The sequence below is a fragment of the Lissotriton vulgaris genome, chromosome 1_1 (genome assembly GCF_964263255.1).
Source record: "Lissotriton vulgaris chromosome 1_1, aLisVul1.2, whole genome shotgun sequence".
Taxonomy (NCBI): domain Eukaryota; kingdom Metazoa; phylum Chordata; class Amphibia; order Caudata; family Salamandridae; genus Lissotriton; species Lissotriton vulgaris.
The window spans coordinates 249,644,594-249,661,476 of NC_141685.1; the positions used below are offsets into that span (position 1 = coordinate 249,644,594).

The following is a 16,883-nucleotide window of genomic DNA, read 5'->3' on the forward strand; positions in this document are numbered from 1 at the left end:
ACCACACACACAGAGAGCGCACGCACTTTACACTGGACCACAGTGAAAAAGTGCACATAGACCTAAAATCACTAACAACAGGTTACAGAAACAGGCTAGGCAAAAGCAAAAAGTTTCGGGGTGAACCTGTCAAAAAGGGCCGGGTCCAACAGAATGCACCAGTGATTGTGATTGGCCGAAGGTAACAGACACAGTCTGTCACGTCCTCAAAGAATGGGCATGTAACCTTAATGCCGTCTCATGCTGCTCTGGAGCAAACACCAATGAAAAAAACTTTCCTAGGCAGTGAAATTCGTAAATATTACATTTATTTATATAGCATAACATGATGTGGGGGATAACCCAAGCTCAGTGCAAAAGACAAACCACTTATTGAAAACATGTTGTTTATTCTTTTATTGATATTGCTTTTTTTTAAAACGGTTCAAATATCAAAAGGCAAAAAATTTAATACATTTACATGAGAAAGTGCCTATACATCAATTCTAATGTATTTACCATGGGTAACGGGTGGTGAGCACTTTAACAAAAACAGCACAATAAATACATACATAATACACACACACCAAAAATGGATCAATTACAATTTTTGAAAAAACAATATTGATTAAAAAAGAAAGACGAAGGGCAGATGATATATTGTGGCAGATGGTAACAGTTGTTGCAATACTCTACGCGCATTTCGGCACAGAGCGTGCCTTCTTCAGGAGTACCACGAGAATATATCAAACTAGACAGGGGTGTACAATGGCCAGGAACAGGTTGATAGACCAAGCGAGTAGGTAAGTCTGGCTACAGCTTATGATAACTTTGGATTGTGGAACTCAGTCTCACTTTGAAGGGATGGGGCTATTGCAAAAAACTCGATGATATAAGGTAAAGCAGTTGATCTAAATATAACGATAATGCCTGTCCTGGAGGGTTCACTATATGGCCGCATGGCCAGTCTGCTCCAAGTGGGTCAAGACATCGGATAAAGGTACTTGTGGCTTGCCACGCAGTATAAGGTGAGGACTACAAGGTCGAGAGGGAGACGGCAAGGGCCTCGTGGTTATTCAGAGGCAATCGAATCAGTGGAAAATCTGGCTATTAGAATATGCCAGACCGCAACCGTAGTGTTGGCTGTGGGTCAATCGGGAGGTGGTAGAGGCCTCGGATAATGGGTGCGTGGCGCGCTTGAGCTATGGAGATGGTAGTCGGGTCATACGTATATGAGCTGCGCTTCCCGCGTCGATGGCTGCCATCACGGAGCAAACACCACCATCTGCGCCCTCCCCGACCAGGCATTATCTCTTATTAGACACTAAAAATAAACACCAGCAGTTTGGGCCCTTGTGTCGCACTAGTGTGTTTTACTGAATATCTTTTAAACTCCTACGCTCTACTTTTCGTGACCTCACATTCTTAGATTCAACAACTATTGAGCAATCAAAATCTAGGCATTTTTTCACAACATTCTGATGAATCAGGTGGGTACCATACCACCCAGGAGAAGAGACTGATTCCCCAGGAAGATACAGAACCAGACGGTATACTACACACCATTCGAAATATGTGGTACTGGAACTCAGAAACCTGATGTAGACCTCAGGGACGAAAGGCATTGACTGGGCTGATTGAAAAAAAGTTTTGTCTGAAAAATGAATAGAAGTTGGGGTATGAAACGCAATTGCAAGACTCCTGAAAATTGAATATTGTGGAATTGCATCATTTTGAATATGTTGCTGGACTTTTGATGGCTTGAATCTTGGCTGAAAATAAAGTAACATAGTATACGCTCCTTTTTAATTTGATGTTTTCTCATTAATGCTATGCTGTGATATTATAACCCTTTAGTGTCGGTATTCTTAATCGGACTGAAATAGACTTTATGAATTATAAAAATGTAACCCATCTGCTATGGATCCATTAATAATGTAGAATGATCCCTGCCGGAGAAACACATGTTCGTACTAAAGTAAACCCTTCAGGCCTGAGTAAAATTGGAATTACACTTTTGTAAAGTTGACAGACTCAGGGCCTCATTTAAAAGACCCTTGCGCCCCATCACTTTTTTGATGCAGCGCAATCAGTGCACCACACTGTGCCATATGTACAAGCTGACGCATTGTGTCCAGTGCATCAGTCTGTAAAGCACTGCGGCGCATTATACCTGCGCCAGGTATAAAGTATGCTGGGTAGGTGTTTCCCTGCAAAAAAGCCTTGTAGAGCGGGTGCAGTGAAATTTACATTTCACTGCGTCACGCTGTGATTTCACTGAGCCAAAATCCAAACTAGGCTTAAGGAGTGACGCATGGCTTTTGCAATGGGATTTTCCTATGTGATCTGACGCATTGCTGGAGTTGCATCAGTTTTATGAGCAACTCCAGCAATGCGTAACTTTTGCGCCAACCGATGTGTCTGAATTTCTGACGCATCTGTTAATCCGTGCGCCTTAGAGCCCTGTACTCTAAATACAGCGCATCCATGCTGTTGCAAGGACATTTGGTGCGGGCTCAAGGAAACGGATGCATCAATGCCGGTGCGTCAGTTTCCTGTAAATGAGACCCTCAATGTGTGATCCTGTTTCAATAATCTGCAGAGGTGTGTGTTGGATGTTTCCTTCTATTTGTAGTTTTGAATAAAAGGAAGTAGGTATTTGCTGAAAGAAGAATATCTGAGTCAGGAGACCCTGCCATGGAGCGTCCATCTGTCCTTTGGGAGTCCCTGCGACTAAGGAGGGGACAGACAAGAATGATATAAAATAAAGGTAGGGTTCTAGCAGAGATTGAGACAGTACATACAAAATTCAGTACAGCATACACGGCTGGCTCGTTGGTCTAGGGGTATGATTCTCGCTTAGGGTGCGAGAGGTCCCGGGTTCAAATCCCGGACGAGCCCTCTTTTTGTTTTTTTGTAAAGTCACATTTCAATGAATGGACACTTAAGGTGTGAGTCACAAAACAAGTGACTTTCAAATCACCAGGGTTGGTTTTGCATTTGATTAGTCACATACTCTGCAGCACTCAAGGCAAGAACGTGAGCCCTGCACCTCCGAGCCAGCTGCAGAAACAGCTGGAGGAGGGGGCGGGGCAGCGACCCCGCCACATCAGCAGCCAGGAGGGGTTTGTTTTTATTGTGACTCGCGTTGAAGCTGAGAACAGGGGGCGCAAAACTTTTATTGAAACCAAACTCGGAGACAGAAAGGTGAGCCGTGGGGGTGAACACTGGACACAGCAGCAGGGCTGAGACCCCATCCAGACACAAGGGTGACTCTAAGAATGGCCGTAGTTATATTTGTAATGATCCCGTTGTTTCTGTACAGAATGAAGTTAGATAAAAGGACGGTCTCGGCCTCCTTCACTCTGATTGGTGCATCAAGAGATGCGGGAATTCTGGGGCTCTTTAAATGTCCCGTGAGTTTTCTCTGCTACAATAATTCGGATGGACACGATTAAAGCGCCTTGGATCTGATTGGATCTTTGGGTGCAGAGGTGTCCTTACTGGAATCACAACAGTCACCCGATGGATGCTGAGGCGGCCGAAATAGCTCAGTTGGGAGAGCGTTAGACTGAAGATCTAAAGGTCCCTGGTTCGATCCCGGGTTTCGGCAGATGGTTTTTGATGTCTGAAAAGTCATCCATTACAGTTTAGAAAACGTCAAAAATAAAACGTTGATTTAACATCATTTCCCTCTTTATTCTCCTGTTCTTCCCCCTCATTTTCATTATTTATACGTTTCTTACAACGTCCTTCGGGTACAATCCTTCTATTCTTTGTGGGTCTCACTTCTGCACAGGAGCACTCTCCTACAGTGTGTGCTGTGACTGGCAGATTGCGGACACAATCACACAGTGAGTTGATTACCTAGGGGCAGATTCACAAGCCCCCAGCGCCACCAGTACATCACTTTTTGTGAAGTGCTGGAGCCGCGTTTCACTTCTCCATATTTACAAGGAGAGGAAAAGCCACCCTGCGTGACTTTACCTCTCCTTGTAAATATAACCCCTTCACACGAAGCACTTTGCGTGGAAGCGGAGTTACATGGGTGTTGTTGTGTGTGTTCCCACGCAACACCCATGGAACGAGACACGTTTTCAGATTTACGAGGAATCGTAAATCTGGAAATGCGTGTCAATGCTACACGAGGCACAACGAGGAGAAATGTTTTAATTTCTCCTTGTTTTTTCCTCTTTTAATGCGTGCTGCATTCTACAGGAGCAACATATTATTGTAAACATGTTGCATTCCTGTGCTTCGGAAGTGCAGCAGCGTGGCGCAGCCAAAAGGCTTCTTTGTAGATCTTAGCGCAGAATCTCACTGATTGTGAGTGAGCCTCACACCCCGGGCCCAATCACGCTCAATGATCGTGGACCCCACTTATTGTAATTTCCTCAACATGGAACCTATCCTCCAGCCATGGCCCATGCAGGTAATAGCGGTGAGGGGGTGGGGCCGGGTTGGGGGGGCGGGTGGGACGGACGACGATGAGGGAAAATTAATTATTTATTTAATTTTCCCTCAGCATTGTCCTTCGAAATACCCCCTTACTCAGCCCCACCGCTGTTACCTGCACGGACTGCGGCTGATATCCTCACTCCTAGGACTAAAGGGACCTATTTACGAGCGGAGTTGGTCAAAGAGCGATGTAAGTCTAGTAGTATCAATGCGGTACATCGTCATATGCCCTACTAGTATATACCTGAGCACATTTATTTATTTTATTTATTTGTTTAGATTTATATGTCAGCACAACAGCTACCCAAAAAGGGTTTCCTGGCGCTGTGAGAGAACAGCAAAGAGAATGGAGAGAGCTATTGGCTGAAAAGCCAAGTCTTGAGAGATCTACGGAACAGCAGGAGATTCGATTGCATGCGGAGGTGCAAACCCCAAAGGGCTTTAGACTGATAGAAGGGAGGAGACGCAAGTGAGAGTTATTAGGACTTCAAGAGCCATTTTTGTTTGGAAGGAAGAAAATACTTTTCTAATGTTGCAACAGCAAAAACTGTACTTCCCATACCGGGAGTCGAACCCGGGCCGCCTGGGTGAAAACCAGGAATCCTAACCGCTAGACCATATGGGAGACTGTACGAGACCTATTGACACAGTGTTTTTGAGACACGTCTGGCCTATCAGATATCTTTCTGTACACTAAATCACACTCGCAGGATCTGACCATCAATGGGGTCACAGCCCCCCCCCCCCCTCGCCCTCCTCCAAACATCTGCAACAACCTGCTCATGTCTCGTTATTTACAACCCTGGAACTTCTCCAGACCCAGAACCCCGCATTGCCTCTTACTCCCCCCCCCCCACCCACCCTGACAAAGCCACGCCCCTCTCCCCAGGACCCCCCTTCACTCCTGTATCTCCTCACCAGGCTGAGGGCCCCACAGACCCCTCTCCAGTTACCGTCCTGCTGCTTCCTTGAACCAAACCCCCTGCACCTGTCACAGGCCCCAGGCTCCCTCCAGGGGGCTCCAGTCGCACCCCCTCTTATCAGCACCGGCCCCAGTCCTGACACTGGATTGGTTCACACCGAGGAGGGAGGACCAGCTCAGGTCACCCTGGCTTCTTCCCAGGTATCTTCAGATGCTCAGGGTGACCGCCAGGGGGCAGCGCCGCCACAGCACTCACAGCCCACAGGGCCCTGGAACAGCAATGGGGGGCATCAGCAGCCTTGACAGGGGGCAGACCCCGAATAATCCCGCACGGCATTCTGGGAGAGCGGGGGAGGAGCCTCTGCGGTGTGTGTTTACAAAAGTAAACATCTGGGGTTAAAAGCAATAAACACACATTTGTAATCATTCTCTGTTGTGTTGTTCCTTTTTCACATCATGCCAATTTATAAGAACCGAATGGCGAAACTTTTAAATATAGCTGGGATACGACTGCAGCCTGGGCAGGCAAATAAAACACTCAGAAGTACAGATGTTTCCATGTTTATTCATGTCAAATGTAAACAAGTTATAAATCAAAATATACATCTATGTGTACACCGGATGTAAAAGTGTGCACTAATTGGGTCAGGGTGCAGTTTCTTTCCCCCATTTGTTCCTTTCACACATGCGGGTCCCCAGTAAGCTTTCGGCTGCTCTGTCTTGTTATTCTGAGTCGGTGTTAAAAGGGGGGCCTGGTCCCTAGTTTGGGGGCCCAGAGTACAGAGCCCCCCGGGGCACCGGAAGTAAACACCCCTCCGTGATACAACTATGGCCCAGTAACCTCTGATTGCCCTCTGACCCCTCAGACTGGATTCCTGTCAGGCCTCTTTTATAGAGGAGGAGACACTGACGTGGAGACGGTGCTGCCGAGGGGCAAAGGGCTGACAATGGCTCAGCATTTCAACCCAGTCTCCTCCTATTATCATCTTTGTTACACCCACAGCATATAGGAGCTCTGATAGGTCAGAGGGGACACCCCTCTTGTCACCTTCTGGTGCTTAAACAGATCCTATTACAAGGACCAGCCCCTGAACTTTAAGTAAAACCAGCCCCTGGGGCCCCCTGGGGTCTGAGGGTGTTTCACAGACAGGGACTCGCTGAGGTTGGTGACCTCCAGTGACTGAATTACATTTACTAACATTACAGCCCAGAAACAAAAAATGTAACACCTGATGAAGTTTGGGATTTATATAACTAGATAACATAACCCCATTATCCTTTGGATCCCATGGTGATTACCATTTTTATAATTAAAATGCAGGAACCTCAAAAGCACATTTAAGTATTTAATGCTGCAAAGAACATCCGAACCCCAAAAAATTACTCTTAAAACACCATAACACATGTTACCCAGGATGTACAGCAATAATGTACCCCAAAAGTAAACACGAAACACCCTAAATAAATAAATAAACATATATAACTCTAATCCAATACCAGGAAATATACGGTGTTTGAGGGGTATATATATATATATATATATATATATATATATATATATATATATATATATATATATATATATATATATATATATATATCATAACTCCTTTATTAACTTTTGGATCCCAAAAAATTAAATGTAAATATATCTAGAAAATTAGTCAAGACTCAGACGTTTCCCTGTTAGTTAAATATCTGTCGGGTTTGCAGGTTATCACATTTTTACACCCAGAATAGTTCCTAGTTGGGTACAGTACTCGATCACTTTTCATGCAATATAGCGCCTTGTCATTCGGTGTCCAGCCGAGCCTTCGATAGCTCAGTTGGTAGAGCGGAGGACTGTAGTGGAGTGACTGTCATCCTTAGGTCGCTGGTTCAAATCCGGCTCGAAGGATTTTTGCAAACTCTTCACTTTTTTCCCCTCTGCTTCACAATGCAAAGCGCCTCTTTCTCGGACCCTCACACGCCGGGGCTTTTCCTGCCTCCCCTCTTCACCTTTACAGCCCAGCTCTCTCCTCCGGCGGGGGCGAGGGGGGTGGTGTCTCCCGCCCCCCTCCCTGTGTGCAGCCCCCGCTGCAATGCCCCCTCATCAGACAGAGCCAGGGGCCCCTGGGCTGAAGAGCCAGTCCGGGCCCCGTCCGAAGCAGCCCTGGGAGCTGGTTGTGGTGACTCTGGCATCAGGGGATGCTGCTGAGAGCGTCTGCTAGGAGGCGAGAGGGTTGCTGTGAGGTGTGAGGGAGGAGTGTGTTTGTGTGTGTATGGTGGGAGAGAGTGTGTGTGTGTTTGTTGAGCCCGTGGCCCCCTGTGTTGGTGTCAAGGAGTTGATAAATGGCACGAACCAGTAGCATATCGGGGAGAGGCGGCTTGAAGGCCACATGAGGAGCGGCCCAGCAGGTCGGGATTCATCGGTTCCTCGTTAGTATAGTGGTCAGTATCCCCGCCTGTCACGCGGGAGACCGGGGAGATGTTTTTTTTTTTTATAAACAAACCTTTCGATAGAAAACATATTTTAAATGCAATTTATAATGTTATACTGATATTACAATTTGATGATTCTTTTTATTCATGGCCACACCTTTACAAGTTAAAACATGTGTAACTCTTTTACCAGCAGTTGTGCCTTTTCCTTTTAAGTAATTTAAAAAGTCAAAAGTAACTGAGGCTTATTATTTATATAGTTATATATATTATTACAATCAAAGAACTACATGGGAAATGCATTTTACCGAGTATTCTTCATACTAAATAAATGGAATGTTGGGGGCGGGATCTGAATGGGGAATTGTTTTATACGAAGGTGTCACTTTTATCTATTTAAAGGTTACAGTTTAGAACTTACAGACACATTGTGAAAGTAAAAGTGCCACTGGGCCAGATGTGCACGCCCCCCCCCCCTCATCAGAGATCTTATATTCCCCGGGTCCGGCATGAGTACCTAACACTGGTCGGTGTTTACCCTCTATATTGGGACATGATAGGACTACAGGTCCCTGCATTGAAAGTAAAACCCTGTCCAGTAGGGTGACCAACTGGCATGGGCGCAAATTCAGGACGGTGAGTGTAAAAATTCAGGACAAAACTTTGGGACAAAAGTAAGGTTTTAACACATCAGAGGAGGTCGCGCAATACTATATAAGTAAGTCCATCCAAATCCAAACATATTCTTCCATTTGCAAACCTATTCATCATGTATCCTTCCTTCCATCCATCATTTCATTCATCCATCCACACTTTCACTCATCGATCCACCATTTCACCCTATTCATCCATTCACTCATCCATCCAGCCATTTACCCTTTCACCCATCCAGCCATCCTTTTACTTACTCATCCATCCACCCAGTCATTCATCCTTCCAACCATTCACCTTTCCAGCCATCCATCCATCTCCCTTTCTCTCTCCACTGACTCTTTCACTTAGCCATCCTTCCTTCCATCCATCCACCCATCCATCTACTCATCCACTCATGAATCCATGCATTGACCCTATCACTCATCCATCCATCCTTTCTCTCATCCATCCGCGTTTTCACATCTTCACTCATCTATCCATCCTTTTGTCCATCTACCCTCCTTTTCACTCACTCATCCATCCTTACTCACAAAAAAAGGAAAAATTAGGAGAAATAAAGATATTTTTCCTCGTTGTGCCTCGTTACGTTTTTGGTGCTGCCTCAGAGTTACAATTTCTTGTAAGGCTGGGGCAGAGTCAAAAAGCCATGAATGTTGTTGGGATCGCTCCCCAGTAACACCATGCGTTAAAGGGAACGATATTTAGAAAGCAGCATTAAGACTAAACAAGCATTGGTAATGCAATAGGGCTCGCATTAGAAGAGTTGGAGCTATTGGTCTTGTAAATCTAATAATGTTTTAAGTATTAATTTTGTTATTGTAAATGGCAATATTTATAGAATTTGCAAATGTGACACCTATAGCATTATTTAACATTTTTTTGTGTCATTTGTAATAAAGCTTGAAACATTGACAGAACATATTTGAACAAGTGATGCTGTGGTTGCGCTGAGTGATGCTGTGGTTGCGCTGAGTGTTGCTGTGGTTGTGCTGTGTGATGCTGTGGTTACGCTGAGTCATGCTGTGGTTGCATTCTGCCAAAAAAAACATCCTGCCAAATAAAAAAAAACTTTTTCCGCATCGCAGACACTTAAGAAAAAAGTATTTACTTGCACAAGGCCACTGCATAAAATAAAGTTACTAAAATAAACTCACCGAACCTATAATGTTTACAAAATCATACATGCTGAAATCACACGTGGGTGCGTAAACACATAAGGTAACATGCACGCAAACACACACCAGAAGCTCAAACATATGCAGAAAACATGCACACGCACACAAACGTTTCACACACACACGACAGAAGGCAGGAAGGTTCAGAAGGTAATTGGACCCAGAGCTGGGAGAGTGGACCGAGCACAAAAAGTTGCAACACAACCGTGGAACAAAAGCTTGGCCACCATGTCAACAGATGAAATGAAACCTGATCCAAGACATAATAACTATGCCCTAATGCACGTGATAGCATAAAATGAAAGTGTGTATGTGCACCTCCTAGACGAGACAGCAGCTGCCAGAGTCCCTCGCCTTCTATGGCAGTGAGAGGTGTTTATTGACAGAATTGTTAGAAGCAGCTGATGTAAACAAGACTAAAGAATTCTGATGACCTGCTGCATTAACTACAAAGTAGCAAAGAATAGTATCTCTCACAACATGTTTTAAAAAAACTGAACACCTCCAGAGGGCAGCAGAATGAGTCGGGGCATCGCATCGGCAGACTGATTGGCAAGAAATCCCGTTAAAAAAAAAAAACCAAGCAAGAGCTATCAGATGTATGCAGGAACAGGCTGCCAGAAGGTGCGAAAGATAGCATTTACAAAACCGTGTTTGAAGCAGCCAGAAAGGGCTTGGCGGACCGCAGGCTTGTCAACGAGCTCTGCTCTTCATCATGTCTGTCACTGCTGCTGCCTGCCCGCAAGCTTTTACTGCCAGCAGCTACAAGCAAATGCATACAAACATATGCACAGACACACGCACACACATACACACAGGCGGGTGCGTAAACACATAAGGTAAAATGCACGCAAACACACACCAGAAGCTCAAACATATGCAGAAAACATGCACACGCGCACACACACAAAGGTTTCACACACATACGACAGAAGCCAGGAAGGACTGTGGCATGGGTGACCAGCATGCCGTTTCTGCTAGTGCCGGGCCTCACATTGCATCACATATTCGGCCGAAACCGCAGTGTAATTAAATGAAGCATGTTCTACTCATGGAGTTCGCACAGATCACTGCAAGGCCTTCTCTGGTATGTGATGCCAGATTAGCGCGGGAGATGTGTGCCATAGTTTCCAATGAGTTTCACAATTCACTGTAAACACATGTTAACGAAATGTGAGCATACTTCGCAATGGGGGCACTGGTGTACAGTGTTGATAATGAAAACACAATATTTAATTATTTTATGCTGTGTAAACCATCGCATTGCGACCTCGTGCATGCAAGTTCTTTACGCTTGTACATAGGCAGGTGAGTTAGAGGTGAAAGTTTGTAGTATGACAGACTGAGTTGTGGCGGAGTTTTTTTACTCTATGTTTGAAGCATCGTAATACAGAAATATAAACAAGAATAATTAACAAGTTATAAAAGAATAGCATGGCAGCTATTTTTAGTGCAGAGGCTGCTGCGATGTTAAACAAGCTGTCGCACCGGGAAGTGAAGTGAATAAATTAGGGGAGGAGAAATGCCTGAGGCAGAGAGCAGAGCACACGCTGAGAAGCTTGTGGGAGGGAGGCTGGGCTGCCTTTGATGTGGTAATGGGAGGCAGGCAGGCAGGCGGCTGGTGGGATTGTGCACGCGCTTTTTAGGGCTTGCGCTTGCATGGAATCGCCAGTGGAATCGTGCTTAGTTAAACTCTGGATAAGCCACTATAGAGCTTCGCCAGCTATGCGCAAGCGCATCAGCAGGTGAGCCCTAAAAAGTGGCTTATTGCTGCTTCGTAAATGTGGATCAGGCTCCTGTGCCATGGAATGTCACAAAAAGAAACATTCCAGCGGTGCAGAGGAAGGTACGGTATTTATGGCTCGTTGTACAATTTCTTTGTTGAATTGCTTATTTATAAGATGCCGGCACTGCCGAGTCGTCACTTTTTTTGACGCTCCAGTGACTCAGGCGCCTCAATCATATCTATGAGGCAACACAAAGTTACTTTGTGGGCCGTTGCATGGCCTCATAGATATGGAGTAAGACAAAGCTGCGCAAGTGACTGTGTTGCCGTACTCTGCGGTAGAAATCCTTCCATGGGTGTTGATGGTGGGTTTTCCCACGCAACTCTTTCCATGTGTGTTGCATTCTGCAGCCTACTGGGGAAATGCCCAGTGAAATAAAAGGCCTGTCTGGCCGTGTCCAGGACAGCGGACACTTGCTGAAGGGGAAAGGTGTCTATCCTTAGTAGGAATGTGTTAGAACTGGGATTTCTGGTTGGCTAAGGCTTACGCCAAAGCCAGGCAGAAACCACCATTCTAGTCAGGGCAAGGGAGTCACACGCCAAGATAACCCCTGCTCACCCCCTTGGTAGCTTGGCACGAGCAGACAGGCTTATCCCGGGGCAATGTGTAAAGTATTTGCGCACGCACACAACAGCAACAACATCCTAGGCACACCACAAAAGGAACTCCACACAAGGTTATATAAAAATAACTTTGTACTGTCAAAACACATCAGATAGTAATCACACAATATACATTGTGCCAACTGGCATGGGCAATATTCACAAGGGATTATTTACACCAGGACAGGGCCACGTGGGCCACTGTCAGTATCAGCACAGTACAGTAGCACTAGCACTTAGAATGACTGAAACACCACATAACAATTATAGATCACAACCAGTAACCACTGGTAACAGGTAGGTACACACTACTCAATACTAATAACCATAGGCCTAGATCACGCAGGACAAATAACCTCTCTAGTATAACATACTAGGCAAAGCAAACTTCTAAGCATGAGCACCTTTAGAAGTATAACACAAGCATAAAGGCAAAGCACATTAAGCCACAATCACCTTTAGGCCTAACCATTATAAATACAGTAGGCCATCTCTCACTAGTCTAAACACATTAGACTCTGCCTCCTAAGAATAAATCACATTTAGTGGGCGTAACTCACAGTGAAGTAAACCCTCACTAACATAAACCTACATAGGTAAAATACCCTCATAATCATAGTAACATCACATTGCGCAAAAATCACATTAGGCAATTACCATTATAAACATAGTGAAATCACATTACGCAATAATCACATTAGGGCCTTGCGCCCTACCCACATACCCACCCCCCTGGCCAACTGGCCATCTCAAGAAGGGGCTTAAATGCCCTGTGTCCAGAATGTCAGGGCGCGCTGCCAATGCAGCACCAGTCAGGGGTGCGCCACCGGCGCAAACCTAAATGTTGCAGCTGCCCACTAATTGCTGGGCCGCTGAGAACAAGAACAGGGCCTAAACGTTGCAGTTGGCACTAAGTGCTGCGCAGCTGTAGAAGGCCTGGCACCTCTGTGCCATCTCTGTCCCTCACAAGGACTTTCTCTCAAATTGCGCCTAAACGGTGCAGCTGCACACTACTTGCTGGGCAGCTGTGAATCAACCCAAACTGCGATAGGGGCCCTCACTGGCCCTTAGAACAAAGACAGCGCCAAAACCAGGGCGCCCTCTAACCTCTAGAAATGCATTTGGCGCACTTTGGATCCCTTTAGGCTCTCAGAACAAACAGACGCAGGCTCCCTGTGGGAGCCACCTAGGCTCTATAAATAAACATGCCCATCGTTGGAGCTCTCTGGCTCTAGAAATAACTTTGCCCCCAGGGAGCACACTGGCTCCTAAAACAACCGGTCCACGGGACCTTGGTAAACACCTATGGCCTGGAACTGTCCCTGGGCCCTCTACGTAACAAAAATGCCCCTCAAGGAATGGTGAGGCCCATGGGGGCACCTTGGAGGTAGATTAACCCGTGGTAGCGGCCCACTGCTAGACGGGGCCGCTCTGACTCTGCCTCTCCCCTCGCATCACACTCACCGGGCGTACCTCGGGGGACTCCGGCACTCTGTTCCTCGTCCTGCCGGGCGGACTCTGGCTGCACACGGGGCTTCTCCTCTCTGCACAGGAGCCCCGTGCAGATACACCGGCTTCCTCTCTTTGCCAGGCAGCGGGCGGGGCTCTCTCACTTGTGAGAGCCTCGCCGAGGACAAGTCGCTTCAGGCTTCTTCTCGCTTCAGCCACTCACAGCGTGGCTTGACAATGACGCGGCGGCTCGGGGACCAATCCCAGCACGGTGCCGCCAACCAGGCTTCAGTGTGGCTGAGGGGGCTCGTCTCTCTGAGCCAATCAGGGCTCCGCCCCTTCGGTTTCTCTCTCCGCGGCCCCGGCATGGGACGGCCAGATTCTCAGGCTTAAAAGAGGGGTAGGCTCCCTCGGTGCGTACGTAAAATGTCGAAGCGAGGTGGGCACTCGCTAAAGGCTTAATTAAATAAGCGGACATGAAGCAGGGTGGGCACCTGCAATGTAAAATCTCGCAATCAGCGGGGTGGCACCCGCAATAAGCAAAAAGGCATAGGGAATCCCCACGAAGGGGATTGCAGCCCGGCACTGCGGGGGACAGGCAGGAGCGCTTCCTTCAAGGATAACGACAGTGCTCTGCCAACAAGCAAAAATAAAGCGCTCACGAGGTGCTGGGGGGCACTTAAACCCCAAAGTCCCCAGGAATGACCCCTGAAGCAACAAGGGTCCTAGCAGCAATGCTTCCAAATCAAATGGGTCCCAAACAGAAGGTCCTGGAGGCAAGGTGGAGCAAGCAGCTCCCAACAAGGAATTCCTCCAGCATTCAGGGGCTGGGCAGCGCCCAGGGAGGCAAACCTTCCCCTGGGGCCCAGCAGCAGCACGCCCCTGGTAGATTCTAGTAAGAAGCAAGAACATTTTCAGAGTGTCAAAGCACTCTTTTTATACCCAAAATCCTTTGTCTAGCAGGGTGCAGGCAATGTAAGAACCAGCTACAACTGGTTATGGGGAACTCCTTTCACTGGCCAGGCTAGGGACATCAAACGCACCACAGGGGGTGGAGCCAGCATTGTGTAGGGAAAACCCAGCCCTATTCAGGTCCCAGGTGTACCCCTCCCTCACATCAGCATGCTAATCTCTCCATTCACCACCGGGGCAGACCCATCCTGACTCCTGGAGGCAGGCTCACCAGCCACATCCAGCCAATCACACGCCAGACACAAATTACACAAACAGGCCAACTTCTAGAAGTGGCACTTCCACACTAGACACAATCATGCCGCATACATCATTGCGCAGCATTCAATTTCACGAGTTCGCACATACCAAACTCGACCCTGCACTCCCCACACATCAGGAACTACCATGGTCACACATATTCCCCAAGCATTCCTATGGGAGGGCAGGTCACTCTCACCACACACACAGAGAGCGCACGCACTTTACACTGGACCACAGTGAAAAAGTGCACATAGACCTAAAATCACTAACAACAGGTTACAGAAACAGGCTAGGCAAAAGCAAAAAGTTTCGGGGTGAACCTGCCAAAAAGGGCCGGGTCCAACAGAATGCACCAGTGATTGTGATTGGCCGAAGGTAACAGACACAGTCTGTCACGTCCTCAAAGAATGGGCATGTAACCTTAATGCCGTCTCATGCTGCTCTGGAGCAAACACCAATGAAAAAAACTTTCCTAGGCAGTGAAATTCGTAAATATTACATTTATTTATATAGCATAACATGATGTGGGGGATAACCCAAGCTCAGTGCAAAAGACAAACCACTTATTGAAAACATGTTGATTATTATTTTATTGTAATTTCTTTTTTTTTTAAAACGGTTCAAATATCAAAAGGCAAAAAATGTAATACATTTACATGAGAAAGTGCCTATACATCAATTCTAATGTATTTACCATGGGTAACGGGTGGTGAGCACTTTAACAAAAACAGCACAATAAATACATACATAATACACACACACCAAAAATGGATCAATTACAATTTTTGAAAAAACAATATTGATTAAAAAAGAAAGACGAAGGGCAGATGATATATTGTGGCAGATGGTAACAGTTGTTGCAATACTCTACGCGCATTTCGGCACAGAGCGTGCCTTCTTCAGGAGTACCACGAGAATATATCAAACTAGACAGGGGTGTACAATGGCCAGGAACAGGTTGATAGACCAAGCGAGTAGGTAAGTCTGGCTACAGCTTATGATAACTTTGGATTGTGGAACTCAGTCTCACTTTGAAGGGATGGGGCTATTGCAAAAAACTCGATGATATAAGGTAAAGCAGTTGATCTAAATATAACGATAATGCCTGTCCTGGAGGGTTCACTATATGGCCGCATGGCCAGTCTGCTCCAAGTGGGTCAAGACATCGGATAAAGGTACTTGTGGCTTGCCACGCAGTATAAGGTGAGGACTACAAGGTCGAGAGGGAGACGGCAAGGGCCTCGTGGTTATTCAGAGGCAATCGAATCTGTGGAAAATCTGGCTATTAGAATATGCCAGACCGCAACCGTAGTGTTGGCTGTGGGTCAATCGGGAGGTGGTAGAGGCCTCGGATAATGGGTGCGTGGCGCGCTTGAGCTATGGAGATGGTAGTCGGGTCATACGTATATGAGCTGCGCTTCCCGCGTCGATGGCTGCCATCACGGAGCAAACACCACCATCTGCGCCCTCCCCGACCAGGCATTATCTCTTATTAGACACTAAAAATAAACACCAGCAGTTTGGGCCCTTGTGTCGCACTAGTGTGTTTTACTGAATATCTTTTAAACTCCTACGCTCTACTTTTCGTGACCTCACATTCTTAGATTCAACAACTATTGAGCAATCAAAATCTAGGCATTTTTTCACAACATTCTGATGAATCAGGTGGGTACCATACCACCCAGGAGAAGAGACTGATTCCCCAGGAAGATACAGAACCAGACGGTATACTACACACCATTCGAAATATGTGGTACTGGAACTCAGAAACCTGATGTAGACCTCAGGGACGAAAGGCATTGACTGGGCTGATTGAAAAAAAGTTTTGTCTGAAAAATGAATAGAAGTTGGGGTATGAAACGCAATTGCAAGACTCCTGAAAATTGAATATTGTGGAATTGCATCATTTTGAATATGTTGCTGGACTTTTGATGGCTTGAATCTTGGCTGAAAATAAAGTAACATAGTATACGCTCCTTTTTAATTTGATGTTTTCTCATTAATGCTATGCTGTGATATTATAACCCTTTAGTGTCGGTATTCTTAATCGGACTGAAATAGACTTTATGAATTATAAAAATGTAACCCATCTGCTATGGATCCATTAATAATGTAGAATGATCCCTGCCGGAGAAACACATGTTCGTACTAAAGTAAACCCTTCAGGCCTGAGTAAAATTGGAATTACACTTTTGTAAAGTTGACAGACTCAGGGCCTCAT

The 16,883-nt window shown here is 46.2% G+C and overlaps 4 non-coding genes across 4 annotated transcripts; 3 read left to right on the plus strand and 1 right to left on the minus strand.

Annotated features, from left to right (window-relative positions):
• Positions 1-2,808: 2,808 nt before the first annotated feature.
• TRNAP-AGG (transfer RNA proline (anticodon AGG)) lies at positions 2,809-2,880 on the plus strand. Its single transcript has one exon. It is a non-coding gene; the product is annotated as a tRNA-Pro (tRNA).
• Positions 2,881-3,519: 639 nt separating this feature from the next.
• On the plus strand, positions 3,520-3,592 carry TRNAF-GAA (transfer RNA phenylalanine (anticodon GAA)). The gene has a single exon. It is a non-coding gene; the product is annotated as a tRNA-Phe (tRNA).
• A 1,398-nt stretch (positions 3,593-4,990) lies between these two features.
• Positions 4,991-5,062, minus strand: TRNAE-UUC (transfer RNA glutamic acid (anticodon UUC)). The gene has a single exon. It is a non-coding gene; the product is annotated as a tRNA-Glu (tRNA).
• Positions 5,063-7,170: 2,108 nt separating this feature from the next.
• On the plus strand, positions 7,171-7,256 carry TRNAY-GUA (transfer RNA tyrosine (anticodon GUA)). Its single transcript is given in 2 exon segments — positions 7,171-7,207; positions 7,221-7,256. It is a non-coding gene; the product is annotated as a tRNA-Tyr (tRNA).
• Positions 7,257-16,883: the final 9,627 nt, after the last annotated feature.